The 21,490-nt window shown below is 43.5% G+C and overlaps 1 protein-coding gene and 1 pseudogene across 2 annotated transcripts in view; one reads left to right on the forward strand and one right to left on the reverse strand.

The window, feature by feature from the left end:
• The window catches only part of TMCC3 (transmembrane and coiled-coil domain family 3), a 317,061-nt gene that overhangs the window by 35,380 nt on the left and 260,191 nt on the right, over positions 1 to 21,490 (forward strand). The gene's annotated exons all lie outside the window — the stretch shown is intronic.
• LOC117090752 overlaps positions 5,534 to 21,490 on the reverse strand; it is an 80,604-nt pseudogene continuing 64,647 nt past the window's right edge. The window contains exon 5 of the transcript XR_004440121.1: positions 5,534 to 6,596. The product of XR_004440121.1 is annotated as a keratin, type I cytoskeletal 19-like (transcript). The remainder of the gene's footprint in view (positions 6,597 to 21,490) is intronic.

Here is a 21,490-nt window from a genome sequence, read left to right on the forward strand (position 1 = left end):
TCCTGCCTCAGCCTCCCCTCCTGCCTTAGCCTCCCCTCCTGCCTCAGCCTCCTGAGTAGCTGGGAGCACAGGCATATGCCACCATACCTAGCTAACTTTTTATTTATTTATTTTTAAAGATGGGGTCTTGCTATGTTGCCCAGGCTGGTCTAGAACTCCTGGCCTCCCAAAGCACTGGGATTATAAGCATGAACCACTGCTTCTGGTTGATGAGAACTTTTAAATAAGTGCTTTCCTTTAAGATGTTGGGTAAGATTTTATCTTTCTCATTCATGACTGGTTGAGAGTTTCGTGACAGCTTATCTCTTGAGGTAGCACTAAGCATTTAATCAAGAAAGAGGAGAAAGCAAAACCTCTCTATAAATGAATTAATATTGATGCACTCTCAGAATTTGTTCTTTGGGTGTGTTAATAACTCATTCTGTGCAGGTCTTCAAAGTGCTGAGTGATGGGACCATAGCCAGAAGCAACAGGCTGAAGCCTTGCCATGCTTGGAGGCTTATCATTTTTCATCCAGGTCCTCGCAGCAGTGGGAATTAGGAAAGACCCTTGGGGTACAGCCTCCAGTGAATAACTAGAGGATACATGCTGGTCCTCCTGGATGCATAGTCATCATGGCTATGGTATTCATTAGTGAGAGAGGCTCTGATGCATCCCAAACTCTGGGCAACCTCAGGGATTTTCTGGGAACCTGAAGCCTTAGTGTACATGTGCTACATCTTCTTGGAGCATTGCTTTGTTTGGTTTATGGTTTTTTTTTTTTTTTTTTTGAGATGGAGTCTCACCTTATCGCCCAGGCTAGAGTGCAGTGGTGCGATCTCAGCTCACTGCAACCTGCGCCTCCCGGGTTCAAGCAATTCTCCTACCTCAGCCTCCTCAATACCTGGGATTATAGGCGCCTGTCACCACACCCAGCTTATTTTTGTATTTTTAGTAGAGACGGGGTTTTACCCTGTTGGCCAGGCTGGTCACGAACTCCTGACCTCAGGTGATCCACCCACCTCAGCCTCCCAAAGTGCTGGGATTACAGGCATGAGCCACTACACCCAGCCTAATATGAATATCTTAAACAACATGGTATGTTTATCAAAATGAAAACATTTACCTTGGTACAACACTATTAACTTTAGTAGTTAACTACATACTTTATTCACATTTTCCCAGTTTTTCCTCGAATGTTATTTTCTGTTCCAGGATCCAATCCACATTGTATTTAGTTGTCATGTCTCCTTAGTCTCATCCAATGTGTGATACTTTCATCTTCCCTTGTCTTCTATGGCTGCTATAGTTTGGATGTTTGACCCTTGCTAATCTCATGCTGAAATCCGATTTCCAGTGTAGGAAGTGAGTGCCTAATGGGAAGTGTTTGGGTCATGGGAGTGGATCCCCAGTAAATAGCTTGGTGCTGTCCTTGTGATAATGAGTGAGTTTTCACTCTGTTAGTTCCCATGAGAGCTGGTTGCTAAAAAGAGCCTACCCCCCGTACTCTGTTTCTCATTCTTTTTTTGAGATAAGGTCTTGTTTTTTGGCCCAGGTTGAAGTGGACTGGCATGATCACGGCTCACTGCAGCTTCAACCTCCTGGACTCAAGAGATCCTCCCACCTCAACCCCCCCGAGCAGCTGTGACTAAGGCACATGTCACCTCGCCCAGCTAATTTTTCTATTTTTTGTAGAGATGGGGTTTCACCATGTTGCCCAGGCTGATCTCAAACACCTGGACTCAACAGATTCTCCCCTTTTGGCCTCCCAAAATGTTGGGATTACAAGCATGAGCCACTGTGCCCGGCTCCTCTCCTCTCTCTTGCTTCTCCTCTCACCATGTGATCTCTGCACACACCAGTTCCCTTTCACCTTCTGTCATGAGTGGAAGCAGCCTGAGGCCCTCACCAGAAGCAGGTGCTGGCCCCATGCTTCTTGAATATCCTGCAGAACCATGAGCCAAAAAAATAGTTGTTGCTTTATAACAACACTAAATGGACTGAGACATATGACCTTGACACTTTTGAAGAGTAGTATTCAGGCATTTTGTAGAATGTTCTTCCATTTGGGTTTTTCTAGTGTCTTCTCAGGATTAGATTGAGGTTATGGACTTTGGGGACAAATACAGTTCAGGTGATATGCTGTTCTCACTGCGGCCTGTGAAGGAGTACATGATGTCAAGATGGCTTGTTACTGGTGATGTTAACCTCACTTAGCTATCTATCAAGTCATCATGTCTGCTAGGTTTCACTACTGTAAGGTTACTGTCTTTCCCTTTCTATCATTTATTAATTAGAGAGGAATCACCAAGTCCAGCCCACACTCAGGGCATGGGGGGATTAAGTTCCACCTCTTGGAGGAGTATCAAAGAGTCTGTGGACATATTTTAAAATCACCACAGTAATTAATATTTATATTAGTATTCAGGAAGGAGATATTTTAAGGTTGTGCAAATAATGTTCCTCCATAAAGTTTCACACATTGATTTTAGCTTCATCAGTGGATCTTGTTGGAGCAGTTATTACTATGGTGTTCTAATCATGATTTTCTCTTTTCTTTCTTAAAAAAATTTGTAAACTGTCGAGTTCTGTATTAATGCCCATAATCCTGCTGTTACCGAAAGTGCAACAGCTGATCATTCCCTGGATCACTGAAGGCCATAATTGTTTTTAGGGCAAACATTTCTGCTCCAGTGAAATACAGGTGATATTCTATTTTCCTAGTTCTTTCTACAAGTATTAATTAGAATTCTTTTGTAAGGAAGATCTGTCCCTTTTGCTATATTTACTTAGTCACTTATTTATTTCGGTGTAGGCTCACAGATACTTGTTTTATTCTATGATCTTATACTACTATCTGTTTTGTTTGTTTGTTTGTTTTTTCCCTCTAATTTGTTCCAGCTTTGGCTATTGGGAACTCCTTCAGTTTGGCTTATATGTCCATTTGACATGCCCCATCTTTCTTCTTTTTTCCTTTTTCACCCTTGCCTTTTTAAAAAAGTACCTCCCTTGCTTTCTGGCATTCTAAGATGTCCAGGTTCATCTTGCATTTTCCTTGCTGCAGTTCAAAGGGGACAGAAAGGGCTGGTGGGTGTGCACGTAAACATAGGGTGGCCTAGAGTCAGCCAATTTTTCAAGGAACACTGGTCTCTTGGAGGTCATCTGGAGGATGGTACTTAGAAACCAACATCCAGATACTAGGTGTGCTTGTTGCTACAGGGACATCACAGCTTCAAGGCTGCCTGAGTGGACAAAGCTGGGAAATATATGTGACATATACACCCATATATAGTATACATATATTATATATATATACACACACCACTGCATTTCTGTATCTGTGTGTGTATATAAAACAATGTCAGCCGGGCATGGTGGCTCACGCCTGTAATCCCAGCACTTTGGGAGGCTGAGGTGGGCGGATCATGAGGTTAGGAGTTCGAGACCAGCCTGGCCAATATGGTGAAACCCCGTTTCTACTAAAAATACAAAAAAATTAGCCAGACGTGGTGGCGCACACCTGTAATCCCAGCTACTCGGGAGGCTGAGGCAGGAGAATCACTTGAACCCAGGAGGTGGAGGTTGCAGCGAGCTGAGATTGTGCCACAGACTCCAGCCTGGGAGACAGAGTAAGACTCTGTCTCAAAAAAAACCAAAAACCAAACAAACAAACAAAAATCAGTGCCATGAGTCATACTGATATTGCAACATCACTTTTACTCAGTAACTTTTTGGAGAACATGATTTTAAAAAATTTTTTTAATGAGAATAAACTTGTACAGTTGATCTATTAGAATGGCATTTGGCCACAAGCAAGAGTTAGCCACACAGGGGTCCACATTCCTCACAGTCATCCTTGGAATAAGGGAGGCTGGCCTGGGCGCAGAAACCAGAACCATCTCCTTGGCTTTCCTGGCTCTTTCTCCATGGCCGCAGATGGCTGCTATAGCAGCACTAAAGGCAGTGGAAGGGTCAAAAGGCTTCTTTTGTGTGATATGGTTTGGATATTTGTCCCTGCCCAAATCTCATGTTGAAATGTAATCCCCAATGTTGGAGGTGGGGCCTGGTGGGGGAGGTGTTTGGGTCATGGGGCAGATCCCTCATGTCTTGGTGCTGTCCTTGTGATAGTGAGTGAGTTCTCATGAGATCTGGTTGTTTAAGTTTGTGGCACCTCTGCTCCAACTCACTCTTGTCCCTGCATTCACCATGTGACATGCCTATTCCCATTTTGCCTTCTGCCATGAGTAAAAGCTCCCCGAGGCCTCCCTGGAAGCTGTGCTCAGGATGCCGGTGCCATGCATGTACAGCCTGCAGAACTGTGAGCCTATAAATTACCCAGTTTCAGGTATTCCTTTATAGCAGTGCAAGAATGGCCTAATACACTTTGCACAAACCTGTGTCTTTTTTTTTTTTTTTTTTTTTTTTTGAGACAGAGTTTCGCTCTCGTCGCCCAGGCTAGAGTGCAATAGCGTGATCTCGGCTCATTGAAACCTCTGCCTCCCAGGTTCAAGTGATTCTTCTGCCTCAGCCTCCTAAGTAGCTGGGATTACAAGTGTGTGCCACCATGCCCGGCTAATTTTTGTATTTTTAGTAGAGATGGGATTTCACCACGTTGGCCAGTCTGGTCTCGAACTCCTGATCTCAGGTGATCCGCCTGCCTTGGCCTCCCAAAGTGCTGGGATTACAGGCGTGAACCACCGCACCTGGCCAAACCTATGTCTTTTTATTGGGAAAGGAAGGCTTTCCCTGCTGACCTCCCTGTTTAGTGAGACCCGAGTTATACTTGCCTTTGACTTGTCACTGGCCAAAGAGAAGGAGAAAACCAAAGAAAAGGTTGAATCCTATCATGATTCACTTTCTGAGGCTGAGAGAGGGACCTGTCCTCCCTCAGTTTGGGTTCAAAGGGGACACAAAGGGCTGCTGGGTGCGCACGTATATATAGGGTCGCCTAGGATCAGACTTCTTAGGAACTTTTAAAGATAGGAGATACTTAGTGCCTACCTTCCAGGAGGAGAAACAGAGACACAGAAAGGTTAATACACTGGCCAAAAGTCACAGAGTAAGTGCTGGAGCCAGGGTTGGAAGTCAGAGAGTGTGGTTCCACAGTCTATAGACACACACTAGCCACAGGCACGTTGGATACAGTACACTCTGGGATCTGGACCTGTAGGAATGCAGGCCCGTGTTGAAAAGGTGCCAACCCCTCTGGCTCATTATGGGTCCTGGCCGTCCACATTGCAGGGTCACTTTTTTGACTGAGATGTTTTCTGTTATAGTTGTTCCTTAGAAAAAGTGAAGAGGTACCCCTGTCCATTACACCTTAATTTGACTTGGCCTTCTGGATCATTTTATATGTTGACATTTGCCCAAGAGGAGCCTGGGGATTGGACTGGAACTTTTCTTTGCTCTTTTTTTTTTTTTTTTTTCCCTCCCTTGGGCTATAAAATTTTACTGGCAGGTCAGGGGAAGAGCCAGGGGTAAGGGTTCCTTCCTTCCCATCCCCCTACCCAGGAGACACGCTCTTAGGAGAGCAAAGGCCCCGGAGCCTGCCGCCTCAGAGGACCTTGGAGGTGGACAGGTTGTTGTAGTGATCTTCCTGGCCCTCGAGCAGGCTGCGGTAGGTGGTGATCTCCTGCTCCAGGAGCTGCTGGTACTCCTGATTCTGGTACTCCTGATTCTGCCACTCACCATCAGCTTGCACATCACCCAGCTGGGCTTTAATACTGCTGATCAGTGCCTGGATCTGTGCCAGCTGGGCTCCAGAGCACACCTCTGTTTCTGCCAGTGTGCTTTCCAAGGGAGTTTTCATGCTGAGCCGCAACTGCAACTCAAGACCCTGGAGGGTGCACCACAGGTCAGAGACCTCAGACCTGCTTACCTAGAGTTGCTCTGTGTGGCCAGTGACCTCCTGGTTCAGTTCCTCAGTCCAGCTGGTGAACCAGGCTTCAGCATCCTTCTGGTTCTACTTGGCCATGACCTCATATTAGCTTTACCTGTCACTCGGGATCTTGGCAGGTCAGAGCTGAATCCACCTCCACATTGACCTGGTCTCCCACTTGGCCCCTCAGGACATTGATTTCCTCCTCGTGGTTCTTCTTTGGGTAGGCCAGCTCTTCCTTCAGGCCTTTGATCTGTGCCTCCAGGTCAATCCTGGCCGGGGTCACCTCGTCCAGCACCCATACTTGGTTTGGACATCATCTGCAGCCAGATGGGTGTTGTTGATCTGTAGGACAATCCTGGAGTTCTCAATGGTGGCACCAAGAATCTTGTCCCGCAGGTCCTCGATGGTCCTGTAGTAGTGGCTGTAGTTGCGGGAGGGCCTGGGCCCCTGCTTCTGCTACTGGTCACAGAGCTTCACCTCTAGCTTGCTGTTGGGTGCCTCTGGGGCATGCACCTTGTCCAAGTAGGAGGCCAGGCGATCGTCGAGGTTCTGCATGGTGAGCTTCTCATTGCCCGTAAGCAGCCCGTCGGACCCAGCTAGGATGCTGCTGTAGCCCCCTGAAGGAGGATGAGGACACAGAGCGGGCAGAGGACACGGAGCGGGCAGAGGACACGGATATGCCACGGCCGCCGGAGCCCCGGTGCCTGCTGAGGGGCTGGAACTTTTCTAGTGAGCACTAGAGAGCACAGTCCAGCTCGCAGGCAGCCACAGTGCTAAAGGAAGGAGCAGCCATTAGGACAGTTACGTGCTTGTCCTGGCCTGTCACTACAAAGATTTGTGACCTCAGGCAAAGTCCTGAATCAGATGGTCTTAAGACAGTATATCATCTCATATGACTTTGATGGAACAGACATACAGTCCCCCTTTTTCTGTCTCATTTCCCTCATCCGTGAAATAGGAGAACTGTGGGGGGTGATCTGGATAAACCTTAACATACTGGTCAGAGGAGAGTGGGGCTCTGAACAGAGCTGGGAGGCCCCCAGTACTTCTCTCAGCTATCTGTTCCATGTCTCCTGTCCACTCCTTCATGTGAGCTACAAAGAATCTCTGCAAAAGGGTAAGGTGGGAACTCAAATTGGGAGGAGCGGAGACTGAAGACAAGCCAGGAAGATATGTGCTGAGAAAGATGCCAGATGAACTCGATCTCAGACCCCACGGCGCGTTCTCTGTGGGCCCTGGCTCGCGTCTGTCTGTCGGTGATCTCAGAGTCAGCAGATTTATTTCTCACATCTGGATGCCAAAGAGCAGGAAATCCCTGGTCCTGGCTGGGATTGGGGGATGATCTCAGATGTGGAGACAGGGCAGCAGGCCCTCAGATGGGCTTCCAAGCAAGTCTTGTCCCCAGTAGGAGCCCATGATTCCTCTTTTCAGCCACTTGGATCTTTTGCTTTTTAGTTTTGGTGACTGATCTTCTGTCCCAGCCAGGGGAAAAAATTTCTGCACAGAGGCTTGCTCCAGGATTCTCTTTCTTCTTCTTTTTTTAACTAGGGACTGCTGACGTCGTCACTTCTGTTTTGTTTTCTTTTGGAATTTATTCCTGTTTTACAGAGTCCTTCCCTGGCCTGATGCTCTCAGGCATAGCTTGGTGGTTAAGCTTCCCCCTTCCCCCTAAGTATTGTTCTCTTCCCAGACACAGGCACTCCCCGCTTGGCTGTCTGAGTAAACACAAGCCCTGCCTCTTGGGATTCTACCTAATAGCCCTTTTGCCGTTTGGGGCCTGGCCTGGTATCAAGTGTCTTCTTTTAAAACACACCGGGGCCTATCATGGGGAGGGGGGATGGGGGAGGGATTGCATTGGGAGTTATACCTGATGTAAATGACGAGTTGATGGGTGCTGACGAGTTGATGGGTGCAGCACACCAACATGGCACAAGTATACATATGTAACAAACCTGCACGTTATGCACATGTACCCTAGAACTTAAAGTATAATAATAATAAAAAAAAAAAGCCTTGGGCTGGGCTCTTGAGTCCAGGGGTTTAAGGCCAGCCTGGGCAACACGATGAAACCTCATCTCTTCAAAAATACAAACATTAGCTGGGTGTGGGGGCATGCACCTGTGGTCCCAGCTATGGGCGGTGGGGGCTCTGGAGCAGGAGGATTGCTCGAGCCTGGGAGGTGGAGATTGCAGTGAGCTGTCATCGCACAACTGCATTCCAGCCTGGGTAACAGAGCAAAACCCTGTCTCAAAAAATAAATAAAAAAGAAAAGAAAATAAAAAACAGCCTTTAAAACCTACATTTATTTTGATTTCTAAAGCAATACATGTCTGCTGTGTAAAATTTGGGAAGTAAAAGTAATAAAGAAGACAATAAAGATCCACCTTAATCCTAGTGCCCAGAGAATTAATGTTTCATGCATTTTATTTCACTTTCTTCTGGAAGTATGTATATACATGTGGGTATGAATATTTAACATAGTTGGAGCCATGGTTTATAACACATTTTGCTTTTATGTTCTCGCTAATCCCTGTTAATATGACCCTAGCCATGTCTCTGAATTTTTTGAAGTTAAATTATGGTCTACTTATTTAATGATCATACACTCACTTTCTACCTTTTGTACCTATCATCCCTTCTTCACTCTCATTCCCCTGTCTGTTTTAGGATGATTAGGAGGAGGAAGAGGAGGAGGAGGATCAGTGATGAGGAGGAGGAGGAGGAGGATCAGTGATGATGAGGAGGAGGAGGAGGAGGATCAGTCATATAGAAACTCTCGGTATTGATACATTCATGCTTGGAGTGCTCTGTAAGGTTGATGCTGTTACTATCCTCTTATTAATGGATGAGAAAACGGAAGTTAAGGAAATTGTCCAGGTTGCATGCCCTAGTAAGGGACAGAACTGGATTCGAACTTTGACACTAGCTTAGAGTCTAGACTAGCCTCCCTTGATATTCTTCTTGTGAGCACTTCTTTTCTGGGTCGAAGATAACATGATAGCATTTTCCAGATTTTGTGGATAAAGCTGGGTGTTAGTCTTGGCCTGGCCACTTCCATCCTCTGTGGCCTTTGGTAAGTTATTTCACCTCTCTAGATCCCTTGAGCCTTTTTGGGTCTCAGCGTCTATGACTTTGTAGTGGAAAGAAAACAGAACAGAGTCAACATTCAAGGACAGACCCAGAATGACAGGAACATCGTTGTCTACTTGATTTCGGGGACACTTACATTTGGCTCTAAAAGACTTTTCTGTGAGGAAGTTGGTTTTCTCCACACTTTACTAAAGCAGGAGCTAGGTGGTGCCCAGGAGAAGTCCCCACAGGGGCTGTGAGGTTTTCTTGTATGCTAAGTTAGAGCGGTTCTCACGAAGGGTAAGCCCCATGACATATTTCCCTTGAGTGTACTGAGGTCACAGGGCTTCTGTGACTCACCAGCAAGTGTGGGGAGTAAAAGGCATGTGTCCCTCCCTGGCACAGGCACCTGCCCCCTGCCATGTTGTGGCATGATCTTTGAGGTGTGTGCCCAGCCAGCTAAAGTAGGGTTCTTTAGTCACATTGTGTGCTGCTGGGCGAGTGAGGCGGGCTGGGCAAGCCAGAGGTGACTGCTCTGCTTTTCCTGACATCAGTGATGGGACTGTCTTGCTTGTTGGCACAGATATTTTTCCAGGGTTCTGTCCCTCCACCCACTGACCACAAAAAGAAAAAGAGAACAAGAAGACCCTTGTCTTACAAAATAAAAAGTTTACCCCATTGCAGTTTCCCTTCCCTTTTCATGTAGATGTTACAAAGCAAAAACACACCCCTACAGCGAGGGGTTTTTGAACTTGGCTGGGTTTCAGCTGTCACCCAGGAAGCAGCCAGCACTGTACGTGGCCCTTTGCTTTACTCTGCAGGTGTTGGTGATTCTCGGGTGCAATGTCTGGCAATTGTGTTTCTCTGCCAGGTCCTCTGCACATGGCTTTCTTTGTTTAGTGTTATTTCCCCTGTTTGCCAGGCTTCTCTGAGGAGATACTGACATTTTTTCTTTGTCCAGTTCTCTTACCCTAGAAACAAACAAAAACTGCACCTTTTAAAAATGTTTGTTTTCCTATGGTTGATTTGGAAAATACCTTGCTTTAGCCAGGGAATAGTACAGCTTTTGTTCTGTTAGTGAAATGATCTGGGGATTTTATTTCAAAGTATAAGGTCCCTAAGATAGTGAATGAGGGTTATAAGGAAGGGAACATGGTTATGTTTGGGAAGTGAATTAAATTGAATATAGCAATGATGAAGCACTAAATGTATGTCAGGAACATACACATGTCGGTCAAGTTTTCAAGTCTCCCAAGGAAACTACAGTCATAGTGATGGTAATGATGATGTGTCGATAATAAAGATAATAACATCAGCATTTGTTGAGTATTTACCATGTGCTGTTAATAGATAGTGTGCTAGTTTAAAACAACTCTGTTGGATGTATTATTTTTGTTGTATAGGAACAAGAAACTGAAACTCAGTCTAAGTAACATGCTCAAGTCAGCTGGTAAGTAGGAGTGCTGTGTTTTAGACACAGGTTGAGTCCACAGTTCCAACCCTTAATCTCCAGGCAAACTGCCTTCAAAATCATATTTTAAGAGATCTTGGGCCGGTTGAGGTGGCTCACGCCTGTAATTGCAGTGCTTTGGGCCAAGGCAGGTGGATCATTTCAGGTCAGGAGTTCCAGACCAGCCTGGCCAACATGATGAAACCCTGTCTCTACTAAAAATACAAAAATTAGCTGGGCATGGTGGCAGGCGCTTATAGTCCCAGTTACTTTGGAGACTGAGGCAGGAGAATTGCTTGAACCCAGGAGGCGGAGGTTGCAGTGAGCTGAGACTGTGCCACTGCACTCCAGCCTGGATGACAGAGCAACACTCCGTCTCAAAAATTAATAATAATTAAAAAAAGAGATCTGGGTATTTTAGCTTTAATTGAAAAAATAATAGATAGAGTCTTGCTATGTTTCCTAGGCTGATCTCAAACTCCTGGGCTCAAGCATTTTTCCTGCCTTGGCCTCCAGAGTAGCTGGGACTACAGGTGTGCACCATTGTGCCTGACTTACAGCTTTACATTTTGAGATACCCAAAGAAAGTGCTTTTGATAAATAAAATTGAAGAAGGAAATGTATTCTTTCTCTCCATTTTGTTTCTATCTTTGGATTGCCTATGACTCATAATAAATATGACTGGAATATCTGCCCTCTGAACTGAGCCCACAACTTTATCGAGGTGTAATTTACATATCTAAAGTCCATCCATTGTAAATACATTGTTTTTTAGTGAATTTGTAAGAGTTGTGCAACATCTCCATGATCCATGTTTAGAACATGCCCATCACTGCACAAAGTGGCCTTGTGCCCATTTGCGGTTAGTCTTTGCTCCCACCCCCAACCCCAGGCAACCACTAATCCACTTTCTGTCTTTATACGTTTGCTTTTGCTAGAAATTTCATATAAGTGGAATCATTTAATATAGGGTTTTGTGACTGGCTTTTCCTCGCTTAGCATGTTTTTGACACTTACCACTGTTGTAATGTACATTGGTAGTTCCCTTTTATTGCTGACTATCTCATTATGTGGATATACCACATCTTGTTAACTCATTCACCAGTTGATGGACATTTGAGTTGTTTCTACATTTTGGCTATTACGAATAATGCTGCTATAATCATTTGTATGCAAGTTTTTGTGTAGACAAATGTTTTTATTTCTCTTGGGTAGACACTTAGAATTGTCATTTCTGGGACATATGGTAGATATATGTTTAACCTTTTGAAAAGCTGTTACAGTTCTTTCCACGGTGACTGCACCATTTAACCTTCCCGTCTCTGGAGTATGAGGGGGTTCCAGTTGCTCCACATCCCATTCTACACTTGATATTGTCTGTTGTTTTGATTATAGCCATTCTGGTGGGTGTGTAGTGATATCTCATTGTGGTTTTAATTTGCATTTCTGTAATGACTAATGATATTGAGCATTTTTGCATGTGCTTATTAGCTGTTTATATATATATTTTATTATACTTTAAGTTCTAGGGTACATGTGCACAACATGCAGGTTCGTTATATATGTGTACATGTGCGGTGTTGATGTGCTGCACCCATTAACTCATCATTTACATTTGGTATGTCTCCTAATGCTATCCCTCCCCCTCACCCCACCCCATGACAGACCCCGGTATGTGATGTTCCCCATCCTGTGTCCAAGTGTTCTCATTGTTGAATTCCCACCTATGAGTGAGAACATGCGGTGTTTCGTTTTCTGTCCTTGCGACAGTTTGCTGAGAATGATGGTTTCCAGCTTCATCCATGTCCCTACAAAGGACATGAACTCATCCTTTTTTTTTTTTTTTTTTGAGACGGAGTCTGGCTCTGTCGCCCAGGCTGGAGTGTAGTGGCCGGACCTCAGCTCACCGCAAGCTCCGCCTCCCGGGTTTACGCCATTCTCCTGCCTCCGCCTCCCAAGTAGCTGGGACTACAGGCGCCCGCCTCGTCGCCCGGCTAGTTTTTTGTATTCTTTAGTAGAGACGGGGTTTCACCGTATTAGCCAGGATGGTCTCGATCTCCTGACCTTGTGATCTGCCTGTCTCGGCCTCCCAAAGTGCTGGGATTACAGGCTTGAGCCACTGCGCCCGGCCGAAGTCATCCTTTTTTATGGCTGCAGAGTATTTCATGGTGTATATGTGCCACATTTTCTTAATCCAGTCTGTCACTGATGGACATTTGGGTTGGTTCCAAGTCTTTGCTACTGTGAATAGTGCCACAATAAACATACATGTGCATGTGTCTTTATAGCAGCATGATTTATAATCCTTTGGGTATATACCCAGTAATGGGGTGGCTGGGTCAAATGTTATTTCTAGTTCTGGATCCTTGAGGAATTGCCACACCATCTTCCAGAATGGTTGAACTAGTTTACAGTCCCACCAACAGTGTAAAAGTGTTCCTATTTCTCCACATCCTCTCCAGCACCTGTTGTTTCCTGACTTTTTAATGATCGCCATTCTAACTGGTATGAGATTGTATCTCATTGTGGTTTTGATTTGCATTTCTCTGATGGCAAGTGATGATGAACATTTTTTCACGTGTCTGTTGGCTGCATAAATATCTTCTTTTGAGAAGTGTCTGTTCATATCCTTTGCCCACTTTTTGATGGGGTTGTTTGATTTTTTCTTGTAAATTTGTTTAAGTTCTTTGTAGATTCTGGATATTAGCCCTTTGTCAGATGGGTAGATTGTAAAAATTTTCTCCCATTCTGTAGGTTGCCTGTTCACTCTGATGGTAGTTTCTTTTGCTGTGCAGAAACTCTTTAGTTTAATTAGATCCCATTTGTCTATTTTGGCTTTTGTTGCCATTGCTTTTGGTGTTTTAGTCATGAGGTTCTTGCCCATTCCTATGTCCTGAATGGTATTGCCTAGGTTTTCTTGTAGGGTTTTTATGGTTTTAGGTCTAACATTTAAGTCTTTAATCCATCTTGAATTAATTCTTGTATAAGGTGTAAGGAAGGGATCCAGTTTCAGCTTTCTACATATGGCTAGCCAATTTTCCCAGCACCATTTATTAAATAGGGAATCCTTTCCCCATTTCTTGTTTTTGTCAGGTTTGTCAAACATCAGATGGTTGTAGATGTGTGGTATTATTTCTGAGGGCTCTGTTCTGTTCCATTGGTTTATATCTCTGTTTTGGTACCAGTACCATGCTGTTTTGGTTACTACAGCCTTGTAGTACAGTTTGAAGTCAGGTAGCGTGATTCCTCCAGCTTTGTTCTTTTGGCTTAGGATTGTCTTGGCAATGTGGGCTCTTTTTTGGTGGCATATGAACTTTAAAGTAGTTTTTTCCAATTCTGTGAAGCAAGTCATTGGTAGCTTGATGGGGATGGCATTGAATCTATAAATTACCATGGACAGTATAGCCATTTTCACAGTGTTGATTCTTCCTATCCATGAACATGGAATGTTCTTCCATTTGTTTGTGTCCTCTTTTATTTCATTGAGCAGTGGTTTGTAGTTCTCCTTGAAGAAGTCCTTCACATCCCTTGTAATTTGGATTCCTAGGTATTTTATTCTCTTTGTAGCAATTGTGAATGGTAGTTCACTCATGATTTGGCTCTTTGTTTGCCTGTTAATGGTGTATAGGAATGCCTGTGATTTTTGCACATTGATTTTATATCCCGAGATTTTGCTGAAGTTGCTTATCAGCTTAAGAAGATTTTGGGCTGAGATGATGGGGTTTTCTAAATATACAATCATGTCATCTGCAAATAGGGACAATTTGACTTCCTCTTTTCCTAATTGAATACCCTTTATTTCTTTCTCCTGCCTGATTGTCCTAGCCAGAACTTCCAACACTGTGTTGAATAGGAGTGGTGAGAGAGGGCATCCCTGTCTTGTGCCAGTTTTCAAAGGGTATGCTTCCAGTTTTTGCCCATTCAGTATGATATTGGCTGTGGGTTTGTCATAAGTAGCTCTTATTATTTTGAGATATGTCCCATCAATACCTAGTTTATTGAAAGTTTTTAGCATGAAGGTGTTGAATTTTGTCGAAGGCCTTTTCTATATCTATTGAGATAATAATGTAGTTTTTGTCTGTGGTTCTGTTTATATGCTGGATTATGTTTATTGATTTGTGTATGTTGAACCAGCCTTGCATCCCAGGGATGAAGCCAACTTGATCGTGGTGGATAAGCTTTTTGATGTGCTGCTGGGTTTGGTTTGCCAGTATTTTATTGAGCATTTTTGCATCAGTGTTCATCAGGGATATGGGTCTAAAATTCTCTTTTTTTGTTGTGTCTCTGCCAGGCTTTGGTATCAGGATGATGCTGGCCTCATAAAATGAGTTAGGGAAGATTCCCTCTTTTTCTATTGATTGGAATAGTTTCAGAAGGAATGGTACCAGCTCCTCTTTGTACCTCTGGTAGAATTCGACTGTGGACCTGTCTGGTCCTGGACTTTTTTTGGTTGGTAGGCTATTAATTATTGCCTCCATTTCAGAACCTGTTATTGGTCTATTCAGAGATTCAACTTCTTCCTGCTTTAGTCTTGGGAGGGTGTATATGTGCAGGAATTTATCCATTTCTTCTAGATTTTCTAGTTTGTTTGCATAGAGGTGTTTATAGTATTATCTGATGGTAGTTTGTATTTCTGTGGGATCGGTGGTGATATCCCCTTTATCATTTTTTATTGCATCTATTTGATTCTTCTCTCTTTTCTTCTTTATTAGTCTTGCTAGTGGTCTTTCAATTGTGTTGATCTTTGCAAAAAACCAGCTCCTGGATTCATTGATTTTTTTGAAGGGTTTTTTGTGTCTCTATCTCTTTCAATTCTGCTCTGATCTTAGTTATTTCTTGCCTTCTGCTAGCTTTTGAATGTGTTTGCTCTTGCTTCTCTAGTTCTTTTAACTGTGATGTTAGGGTGTCAATTTTAGATCTTTCCTGCTTTCTCTTGTGGGCATTTAGTGCTATAAATTTCCCTCTACACACTGCTTTAAATGTGTCCCAGAGATTCTGGTATGTTGTGTCTTTGTTCTCATTAGTTTCAAAGAGCATCTTTATTTCTGCCTTCATTTCGTTGTGTACCCAGTAGTCATTCAGGAGCAGGTTGTTCAGTTTCCATGTAGTTGAGTGGTTCTGAGTAAGTTTCTTAATCCTGAGTTTTAGTTTGATTGCACTGTGGTCTGAGAGATAATTTGTTATAATTTCTGTTCTGTTACATTTGCTGAGGAGTGCTTTACTTCCAACTATGTGGTTAATTTTGGAATAAGTGTGATGTGGTACTGAGAAGAATGTATATTCTGTTGATTTGGGCTGGAGATTTCTGTAAATATCTGTTAGGTCCACTGGGTGCAGAGCTTAGTTCAAGTCCTGGATATACTTGTTAACTTTCTGTCTCATTGATCTGTCTGATGTTGACAGTGGGGTGTTAAAGTCTCCCATTATTATTGTGTGGGAGTCTAAATCTCTTTGTGGGTCTCTAAGGACTTGGACTTGCTTTATGAATCTGGGTGTTCTTGTATTGGGTGTATATATATTTAGGATAGTTATCTCTTCTTGTTGAATTGATCCCTTTACCATTATGTAATGGCCTTCTTTGTCTGTTTTGATCTTTGTTGGTTTAAAGTCTGTTTTATCAGAGACTAGGATTGCAACCCCTGCTTTTTGTTTTGTTTTGTTTTCCATTTGCTTCATAGATCTTCCTCCATCCCTTTATTTTGAGCCTATGTGTGTCTCTGCACATGAGTTGAATCTCCTGAATACAGCACACTGATGGTCTTGACTCTATGCAATTTGCCAGTCTGTGTCTTTTAATTGGGGCATTTAGCCCATTTACATTTAAGGTTAATATTGTTATGTGTGAATTTGATCCTGTCATTATGATGTTAGCTGGTTATTTTGCTCGTTTGTTGATGCAGTTTCTTCCTAGCACTGATGGTCTTTACAATTTGGCATGTTTTTGCAGTGTCTGGTATTGGTTGTTCCTTTCCATGTTTAGTGCTTTCTTCAGGGTCTCTTGTAAGGCATGCCTGGTGGTGACAAAATCTCTCAGCATTTGCTCGTCTGTAAAGGATTTTATTTCTGTTTCATTTATGAAGCTTAGTTTGGCTGGATATGAAATTCTGGGTTGAAAATTCTTTTCTTTTTTTTAGACAGAGTCTTGCTCTGTCACCCAGGATGGAGTGCAGTGGTGCAATCTTGGCTCACTGCAAGCTCCGCCTCCTGGGTTCACACCAGTCTCCTGCCTCAGCCTGCTGAGTAGCTGGCACTACAGGTGCCCGTCACCACGCCCGGCTAAGTTTTTTGTATTTTTAGTAGAGATGGGGTTTCACCGTGTTAGCCAGGATGGTCTCGATCTCCTGACCTTGTGATCTGCCCACCTCGGCCTCCCAAACTGCTGGAATTACAGGCGTGAGCCACCACGCCCAGCTGAAAATTCTTTTCTTTAAGAATGTTGAATATTGGCCCCCACTGTCTTCAGGCTTATAGAGTTTCTGCCGAGAGATCTGCTGTTAGTCTGATGGGCTTCCCTTTGTGGGTAAACCGACCTTTCTCTCTGGCTGCCCTTAACATTTTTTCCTTCATTTCAACATTAGTGAATCTGACAATTATGTGTCTTGGAGTTGCTCTTCTCGAGGAGTATCTTTGTGGTGTTCTCTGTATTTCCTGAATTTGAATGTTGGCCTGTCTTGCTAGGCTGGGGAAGTTCTGGATAATATCCTGAAGAGTGGTTTCCAACTTGCTTCCATTCTCCCTGTTACTTTCAGGTACACCAGTCAGATGTAGATTTGGTCTTTTCACATACTGCCATATTTCTTGGAAGCTTTGTTCATTTCTTTTTACTCTTTTTTCTCTAAATTTCTTTTCTCACTTCGTTTCATTCATTTGATCTTCAATCACTGATACACTTTCTTCCACTTGATTGAATCAGCTGCTGAAGCTTGTGCATGTGTCACGTAGTTCTTGTGCCATGATTTTCAGCTCCATCAGGTCATTTAAGTTCTTCTCTATGCTGTTTATTCTAGTTAGCCATTCGTCTAATCTTTTTTCAAGGTTTTTAGTTTCTTTGTGATGGGTTTGAACATCCTCCTTTAGCTCAGAGAAGTTTGTTATTACCGATCGTCTGAAGCCTACTTCTGTCAACTCATCAAAGTTATTCTCCATCCAGCTTTGTTCTGTTGCTGGCGAGGAGCTGCGTTCCTTTGGAGGAGAAGAGGTGGTCTGATTTTTAGAATTTTCAGCTTTTCTGCTCTGGTTTCTTCCCATCTTTGTGGTTTTATCTACCTTTGGTCTTTGATGATGGTGATGTACAGATAGGGTTTTGGTGTGGATGTCACTTCTGTTAGTTTTCCTTCTAACAGTGAGGACCCACAGCTTCAGGTCTGTTGGAGTTTGCTGAAGGTCCACTCCAGACACTGTTTACCTGGATATCACCAGCGGAGGCTGCAGAACAGCAAATATTGCAGAACAACAAATGTTGCTGCCTGATCCTTCCTCTGGAAGCTTCGTCGCAGAGGGGCACCCGGCTGTATGAAGTGTCAGTTGGCCCCTACTGGAAGGTGTCTCCCAGTTAGGCTACTCGGGGATCAGGGACCCACTTGAGGAGGCAGTCTGTAGGTTCTCAGATCTCAAACTCCGTGCTGGGAGAACCACTACTCTCATCAATGCTATCAGACAGGGACGGGTAAGTCTGCAGAAGTTTCTGCTGCCTTTTGTTCAGCTATGCCCTGCCCCCAGAGGTGGAGTCTACAGAGGCAGGCAGGCTTCCTTGAGCTGTGGTGGGCTCCACCCAGTTTGAGCTTCCCAGCTGCTTTGTTTACCTACTAAAGCCTGAGCAATGGCAGATGCCCCTCCCCCAGCCTTGCTGCCACCTTGTAGTTTGATATCAGACTGCTGTGCTAGCAGTGAGCGAGGATCTATGTTGGGACCCTCCGAGCCAGGCACGGGATAAAATCTCCTGGTGTAGCGTTTGCTAAGACCATTGGAAAAGCACAGTATTAGGGTGGAAATGTCCTAATTTTCCAAGTACTGTCTGTCACAGCTTCCCTTGGCTAGGAAAGGGAATTCCCTGACCCCTTGCACTTCCTGGGTGAGGCGATGCCCCGTCCTGCTTCAGCTCACACTCTGTGGGCTCCACCCACCACCGTCCTACAAGCCCCAGTGAAATGAACCTGGTACCTCAGTTGGAAATGCAGAAATCACCTGTCTTCTCCCTCGCTCACACTGTAGACTGTGAGCTGTAGACTGGAGCTGTTCCTATTCAGCCATCTTGGAACCCACTCAGCTGTTTATATATTTTCTTTGGTGAAATGTCCATTCAATTTTTGGCCTATTTTTGTATTTATTTATTTATTTATTTATTTTTGAGATGAAGTCTTGCTCTGTCACCCAGGCTGGTGTGCAGTGGCGCAGTCTTGGCTCACTGCAACCTCTGTCTCCCGGGTTCCAGCAATTCTCCTGCTTCAGCCTCCCAGGTAGCTGGGATTACAGGCGTGCTCTACCATGCTTGGCTAATTTGTGTATTTTTAATAGAGATGGAGTTTCACTATGTTGGTTAGGTTGGTCTTGAATTCCTGACCTCAGGTGATCTGCCTGCCTTGGCCTCTCAAAATGCTGGGATTACAGGTGTGAGCCACCACGCCTGGCCTGGCCTATTTTTAAATTGAGTTCCTTGTCTTATTATTGAGTTGTAAGAGTTCTTTATATATTCTGAATATAAGTGCCTTATCAAATATGATTTATAAATATTTTCACCCATCTGTGGCTTGCATTTGATTTTCCTTTTCTTTTGCTGGCAAATATGTAGAGTAATTGATTTTCTTCATGGTGGCTTTTGAAGAGAGCTTTTAATTTTGAAGTCCAGTTCATCAATTTTTTTCTTTTACGGTTTGTGTTTGGCCTTTGCCTTTTAGCAACCAAATATTCCTGTCTCTTTGGTTTATTCTTAGTTTAGGTGTCCCAGTTTTTACTCTTTCATTCTCCCTGGATTCTACATTTATTCCTGTTTGAGGACAGAAGGCAAAGCCCAGCCTCCAAGTTCTCTTGCTAATACTCTGTGTTGGGCACCTTCCTGGAATTGTGTTTTCAGGCCTCTGGTAAGTATGCAGGTCTTTGGTGACTTTGGCTACCAAATCTTGAGATAGAAGGTGAAATTAGACCTTCCTCAGCAATTTACAATTGAAGTCAGATAAGAAAAATGACTGCTTTATATGGAAATGTTTTCTTTCTAAAAAATTAGTTGAGTGCTTCTCTACTTATTGATAAACATCAATAATTATAAATATTCCTTACATTACTTTATAGGTTTTCAAAGTTAATTTACCTTTATCTTCTCATTTAGGTCCTTTTGCAGATAAGAAATACAAGAGTTTAAGTAGATTGAAGAGTATTTAACACAAATTAGTTAATATTGGAGACACAAGTATTAGTTGATCATTTTTTTCCAGAGTCTACCAAGAATTTATTTATTTATTTATTTTGAGATGGAGTCTTGCTCTGTCGCCAGGCTGGAGCAAAATGGTGTCATCTCAGCTCACTGCAACCTCTGACTCCCTAGTTCAAACAGTTCTCCTGCCTTGGCATCCCACGAAGCTGGGATTACAGGCACACGCCACCACACCCAGCTAATTTTTGTAGTTTTAGTAGAGACAGGTTTTCACCATGTTGGCCAAGATGGTCTCAATCTCCTGACCTTGTGATTCACCTGCCTTGGCCTCCCAAAGTGCTGGGATTACAGGCGTGAGCCACTGCACCTGTCCCCAAGAATATTTTTAAGTGTTTACCATTCACCATGCAAAAATGAGTTGGAGGAGAGGGTAGCACTGGGCTCTGTCTACTAATCTGATGAAGCTCAACCGTAGTCAGAATCGTAGAATTGCAGATTCTTGATGTTGAAAGGGGTCTCAAAACTTCAGAGTGCATCCCTTCACCCACCAGAGGAATCCTTAGATTGCTCTTGTTGGTTGATAATCTTCTGGCTCTCAGGCACTTTCATAAAGAAAGCTGAAAACTTTTCAAGCCCGTGGGATCAATTCTTGGATAATTTGAAGTATTGGAAAATCATTTTGTGTATGGAGCCTAACCTAGCCTCCCCTGCAAATTTCACCTGTTGGCGACACAAAACAACTAGTGCCATTCTTTATTGGCAGCTCTTCAAATATTGAAGAGTACCTTAAACCTTCACATCTATAGTTACCACCTGTTCTGTCAACTATTTGTGTTTAATTTGGATTCCAGACTTACAGCCATGATAGTCACTTCTTGCTGGATACAATTCCAATTGTCTGTATGTTTTGTGCCTAAATGAAACCTACATGTCAGATATGGCCTGGCTGGGAGAGTTTTGTGAGCCTGTCAGTTCCTTTGCTATGGGTGAGGCCTGCGGAGTGATGTTAGTTACTTAGCAGCTACATTGCAGTGCTGACACTTGTTGGGATTGTGATTGGCCAAAACCCAAATTATATTTTCTCCTGTGGCTTTAGGCTAAGCCAGTTCTCTATTATCTCTTCTTATGTAATTGCTATTTTCAACGTAAATGCAGGGATTTACAGTTAATATTATTATTTAATATTAATGATACACTAGTAACTAGCATCTTTTGAGGACTTACTATATTTATCTTGTTGGGTTTTCCCCAGGGTATGCCTCTTGGGATCATTTTGAATCTTATTTCCTCCCTTTTCTTGGTTTTTCTTTCTACTGAGAGAAATGTTTGCATATTTAGTTCCTACCCATCTGGGTCTCCTGTCTGCCCAGATATATTTTAATTTTGGCTAGCTCATAGTGATGGTAGGATTTTAAGACCTCATGGAAGGAATTAAAGCCACCCAGATTTCTGCATGTATATCCATGTATTCCTTCATTGATATGGTTTGACTGTGTCCCCACCCAAATCTCATCTTGAATTGTAGTTCCCATAATCCCCACGTGTTGGCCATTTGGGGCAGTTATGGTTGGGTGAATATCACAGTGGCCGGATAAGGGGGGCAAGATGCTTCCCCAAGTGCCTAATTTTATGTAAGCTTCTGGTGCTAGCAAAAAGGAGCCTTACATTACAGATAGATACTGAGGATTCTGGAAAAAATTTCCAGTCATAGAACTAAGAGAATGCTCTAGAGATTGGAGTCTTT

This window comes from Trachypithecus francoisi, unplaced genomic scaffold (genome assembly GCF_009764315.1).
Source record: "Trachypithecus francoisi isolate TF-2019V2 unplaced genomic scaffold, Tfra_2.0 Lachesis_group11, whole genome shotgun sequence".
Taxonomy (NCBI): domain Eukaryota; kingdom Metazoa; phylum Chordata; class Mammalia; order Primates; family Cercopithecidae; genus Trachypithecus; species Trachypithecus francoisi.